The sequence below is a fragment of the Chrysochloris asiatica genome, unplaced genomic scaffold (genome assembly GCF_000296735.1).
Source record: "Chrysochloris asiatica unplaced genomic scaffold, ChrAsi1.0 scaffold00308, whole genome shotgun sequence".
NCBI lineage: Eukaryota > Metazoa > Chordata > Mammalia > Afrosoricida > Chrysochloridae > Chrysochloris > Chrysochloris asiatica.
In genome coordinates, this window is record NW_006408826.1 from 925530 (window position 1) to 931529 (window position 6000).

A 6000-nucleotide genomic window follows, 5' to 3' on the forward strand; every position below is an offset into this window, starting at 1 on the left:
TTACTTTAGGGCTAATGAACTCTTTAAAAAACAAACAAACAAAAACACCCTTACCATTTTCAAATGAGGGTGGGGGTGGGGCAAAACCTAGGCAAATTTTCTCAAAACAAAAAAATACCACAGAGTCCTTCTTCCACTCTTTGAAAAAGTAACCTGTGATGCTTCTGCAGACACCTGCCTGCTCCCTGACACTCAGCCAGCTTGCTAACTCTGGGTTTCAGTCCAGTTAGTTAACTCCTCATCTAGAGCAGTCATTTTTCCGAGTGTCTTCGCTAAGCAGCCAGTGGGCTTATGCAAGGAAAGGTGAAAAAAACCTTTTTGCCCAAGGACCCTTGTTGTTGTTAGGTGCCTGTGGAGTTGGTTCCACTCATAGCGACCCTATGCACAACACAATGTGCCATCTTCACAATTGTTACGTTTGCGCCTGTGACTGCTGCCCAGAGACATTCCCAGAAATGCAGAATGTCAGCCCGCCCGCCCAGAAGGCACCTTTGAGAGACTCACTGTTCCAACCCCCATCAAAGGAGGTTCCCTAGAATCCCATAAGCTATGAGCATGTTGATGGTGTTGTGTGCTGTTAGCTTGATTTCAACTCATAGCCACCGTGTTTGACCAAGCAGAACAGCCCTACAAGGTTTTCTGAGCTATAAACTTTATAGGAACAGATCACCAGGTCTTTACTCCTACAACACTGCTGTGTGGGTTCAAATTGGTAAACTTTGATCCGAAACTGAGCTCTTAACTGTTGTGCCAGGACTCCTTCAGCTATGAGCACAGAGAAGACACACATAAAAACGAAAAAAGCTTAAACGTGACTATTTCAGACACACTGCAAGGACAGAAAAGACTTGTTTTAGTTTGCTAGTGTTGCTGTCACACAAATATCACAAGTGCGTGGCTGTAAAGAACAGAAACTTATTTTTTCATAGTTCTGGAGGCTTGAAGTCTGAATTCCGGGCATCGATTACTCCAGAGGGAGGTCTTTTCTTGTCAGTAGACATGGATTCCCTGGCATTCCTAGGTATGACTGTGACTAATCTGCTCGCTTTATAACTCAGAAGGACTTAGGGTTAGGACCCACCTTACTCTTATATGACACCATTAATATAACAAAAAAGACCCTATTTCCAAACAGGATCATATCTGCAGGGACTAGACTTCACTATATATATTTTTATATGTTTTTTGGGGGGCGGGGGGCATAATTCAATCCATAACACTTGCCAAGGAGTTTTTTGTGAAATTAAGTGAGAATAATTCACTTTGAAACCTGACCTCTTTTGGGTATAAAGAGGCAGGATTAGATGGGAACTGGACTAGATTTTGAACCCTTGCAAGTATTCAAAAGCAAAGATGGTCTAAGATGCACTTGATCCAAGTCATGGTAATTTCAATGGCCTCATATGCATATGAAAGCTGGACAATGAATGAGGAAGACTATAGAAGAAGTGATGTAGAGTAATTATACCAAGAACTGTTAGAGTAACGAACAAATCTGTATTGGAAAACAAAACGTACAGCTAGAATGCTCCTTAGAAGTAAGGATGAAGAGACTTCATCTCATGTACTTTGGACATGTTGTCAGGAGGGATCAGTTCCTGGAGAAGGAAATCATGCTTCCTAAAGTGGAGGGTCATTGAAAAAGAAGAAGACCCCCAATGTGATGGATCGACACACTGGCAGGAACAATGGGCTCAAACATAACATTTGCGAGGATAGTGCAGGCCCAGGTCGTGTTTGGATTGCTGAGTCAGCACCTAACAATAACCACAAGTAATCCAGGAGAAAAGCAAGCACTTGATGCTTTATTCTAATTTTCTTTTCTGTCACTTATTGAATAACTACTAAGGAAAAGACAATGGGCGAAGCAAATGCCTTACTTTACTTTATTTCATCGTCTCCATCTGTCGTGCTGTGGGTTAATGCACTAGACTGCAAAGCCGTTTGAACTGCAAGGTTGGCAGTTCAAGTTCACCAGCTGCTCCTTGGAAACCTTATACAGGGTTGCTATGGGTCGGAACTGACTTGATGCCACTTCACAACAATAACAACATCATCATATGAGGTATAGAATCATTTCCATCTTACAGATAAGGAGGTTGAGGCAGAGGTGAAGTGACTTGCTTAAGGCCACATAGCTGTTCTTTTTCACATTTACCATTTGGGGGGGGGGGTGAAGGTTGTGGTTTCAATGTAAGACCTTTTGACACTTCTAAACAATGACATTTTAATAGTGAATTGAATATGGAATATTGGTTCAGCAATCTTTCAAATAGCTAGAATGTTAAGAGTCACTCTTGAAACTAAATTGAAGGTTCAGGGCTTATGTGCATCAAGAAAAGAGAGTTCACTTATCCTTTATATATGAGGCTACAGATGGGTAATAGTTTTGTATACTTCTCATGGTCATTTTTTATTTCCTTCTCAGTAGAACCATATAAAGTGCAGATGTGGAAACGGAATCAGAGAGGTTGAATAACCTGCCTAAGGTCACACAGTGGAGTTCAGGTGTGGTGCTGTCGGATAATGCACTGGACCACAAGGTCTGTTTGAACAGCAAGGTCAGTGGTTCAAATTTTCTAGCCGCTTCTTGGAAACCCCATATAGGGTCGCTATGAGTCAGAGACAATTCAACGGCACTTAAAAACAACAATAACAACAAGGTCACACAGGACTTCTGGTGTAGTGCTACAGATGCCTACAGGATCAGCACTGGACTGTGAACCACACGGTCAGCAGTTCAAACTCACCAGCTGCTCCTAGGAAACCCTATACAGGGTCACTATGAGTAGGAACCAACTTAACCACACTTAACAACAACAAACGGTCACACAACAAGTAAGAGGCAGAGTGGAGATTTGAATGTAGATTTCTGACTCCAAATTAGACTGCGTCCACCATATTGTTTTTTATGCATTCATATAAACACCATGTAGCATACCATATGCCCACAGCACTGCCTACACATGCCAGGGCCTCTGTCCCGTGGCTGCTTCAGCGGAGAATGCACATTAATTACTGTCATAGGCAAGGCTTTAAGTACTTCACAATTTTCATCCTACTTTTAGCCTCACAACAAATCCGTGAAGTCGGTTCTATTATCCCAACTTTACAAAAGGAGAAAGGTGTAGAGAGGTGAAGAACACTAAGCAAGGTCACCTTAGCAGAAGTGATTTTTCTTCTGCCAAGTTCTAGTTACTAATTATCAGCATTCTGTGCAAGTGGAGATGACGTCTCTCTCTTCCTTTGGCAAAATCCTTCTAGGAAGACAAGGAGGAGGAGGAGCCAGGAAACACAAAAGTTGCCATTCTGCTATTAGCAGACTGGAGGCTGTGGGGGAGGGACAGGGGAAAGCAGCACCTAGAAGTTTCAGTCAGTCAAACCAAAGCTCCACAGAGAGTGAGGGCCTCAGTGGCAGAACAGAGAGACTCTTTGTGTGACCTTCCGCCAGCAACAGATGGTGGGCTTGTCCAACTGTGCCTCTTTCTTGTGGCCTTCATTGCTAACTCTCAGCAAAGAGCACTTAAGACGAGCAGAGGGTCTGTTTCTGCAAGTCCACATCGATTTCATCAAAAGGCACATGGGAAGTCTCTCCCTAACTAACAGATTGACTACAGAGAGTGCCTGTAATTCAGAAACTCACTCATCTGAGTTTATTTCCCCCCTGCCTTTTTAATCACTTCCTTCAACTCCATCCTTATTGTTGTAGGATTGCCATGGAAAACTTTCTCTCGTTGAGAGAGCAAGATCTGAGCAACTCTCTTTGGTCATCATGAATGTTGGCTCCAGAGTCAGTACAACCAGAGAAGAGAGAGCTGCGTCACAGATCTCAAGGCCGCGGAGAATACTGCCTTCAACAAATTGATCAAAGTGTTGGATTTAATTATACAAATATAACAACTTGGTGGCCTTTCATAGTACTTCCCCCAAGGGCTGTTGGGTCAGAAAGCCAATTCATTTTGCTGCTTGATTGCTTTAGACTATTACAAACTGTTCCCTTGGGAAGAACAGGAAATCAGTTATGATCTTTTGTTTCTCATTGGGGTACATGACAGTCACTATTCCCGTGAATGAACCACAGATTTCCCCCTGATTTCACTCTCAATTCCCCAATTAGGTGACTATTACCATGAAAGCTGCTGAGACTGAACAGATGGAGGTTGCCTGCTGAAGAGGCCATGGGACCATGGAGGCTCATAAATGATGGCACTACATCCCTAACATCTGGATGGGCAGTTAGCTCCTAATTCTTATCATGGCCCAGCTTCCCTTGGCTCTTTGGCCAGGAACCAATGTGAGAATGTGCCTTCTGGAAAGCAGAAAGGTTCACTAGGCTCTAATAACTCTCTTGTGATGACTGGTCATGGACAACAGTTATCCCTCGGGTAAGTAACCATTCCCACTGTGTTCCCAATTCATAGCTCTGGAGATATGATCTGTTTGTGCCCACTCCCCACAGGCAGCCAAATGCACCAAAAATAACAACAGCTTTCCGCCCAGCCTCCTCTGGTTATAGAGATTAGGAGGAGGTCTGAGACCTGCACAACCATTTTGTGCAACAGACCTGCACAAAAATTGGGGTAGTTTAGGCTACACGGGAGGGAGGGGCCTTTAGGAGAGAAGAGAAGGCCCATTTCTTTTCATCTCAGCTCATATATTTTTTCATGCTTATTTTATTTTTCCTTCTTAAAAAAGCTTTATATTGTGAATTAAGTGAAGGTATACAGACAAGATCATCCGCTTTCCATTCAACAAATCATAGACTTAGTTTCATGCCAATGATTACAACCCCCTCCATGTAACAACAGTTACCCTGCTTCTTCCCTGGGAAAACATTAGTTGCCCTTTTGATTGTGAATGATTGACCAATCCATGGTGAGCATACCCTGCTAGTGTTATTGTCTCCACCTCCCTAAAAACCTATCTACTGCTTGGCCGAAAACTGGGCTATGAGGGTTGAGTTCCTTTCCAGACCTGAATGGTGGTCAAGGGCCATAGTCTCCGGTTCCTCCAGTCACCTTCTGCCCAGAAAATTTGGCCTTTTTATGTTCAATTAGATAATTTTGAGTTTTATCCCACATTTTGTCCCCTTTAATGTGATTATTTTCAGAGCAAATGGTAATGGTAGCTGGGTACTGCCTAGTTCGTCTGGTCTCAGAGTCATGGAGACTGATGTTTGCATGTTCCACTAGTCAGCTGGACTGATTTCAAGCCTCTTCGATTCTCATCACTCTTCTTTCTTGCTGCACATGGAGACACCAATAGCTGCAACTTAGATAGATGGCAGCTCATAACCCTATACAGGGTCGCTATGAGTTGGAACTGACTTGACGGCACTTAACAACAGAAACATGAACTTTCAAGATCCCAGATGATACTCACATCAGAATGCGGAACAGTGTCTTTGTGGACTATGTTATGCCAATTGACCACGGTGTTCCCTGAAACGATGATCCTGAGCCCTCAGAGTCATCAACTCATTGCCTTAAGATGTTTGATAATATCTAGGAAGTTTTCATTATTTTGCCCACTGTATGCACACCATTCATAGTTGGGTTTCCAGGAAAGGTAAAAACTCATGTACAAATATCTTTCAAACTCTTACATATTTGTGATTGTTGTTAAGTGCCGTCAAGTCTGTTCCAACCCATAGCAATCCTGTATAGGGTTTTCAAGGAGGGGTTAGTGAGCTTGAACTGCCACCTTTGTGGTTCAAACCGACATTGCAGGCCAGCACATTAACCCACAGCTATACATACAATAGGACTCCTATATGGTTACGAATTGGGCTGTGAACCACAAGGTCAGCAGTTCGAAACTACCAGCTGTTCTGTGGGAGAAAGATGAGGCATTCTGCTCCCATAAAGATTAAAGATTTACAGCCTTGGAAACCCTATACAGGGTCACTATGAGTCAGAACCAACTCCACGGCCCATGGCAACAACAACATATTAATATATAAATATCTATCTATCTATAAGGAGCTCTGGTAGCGTAGTG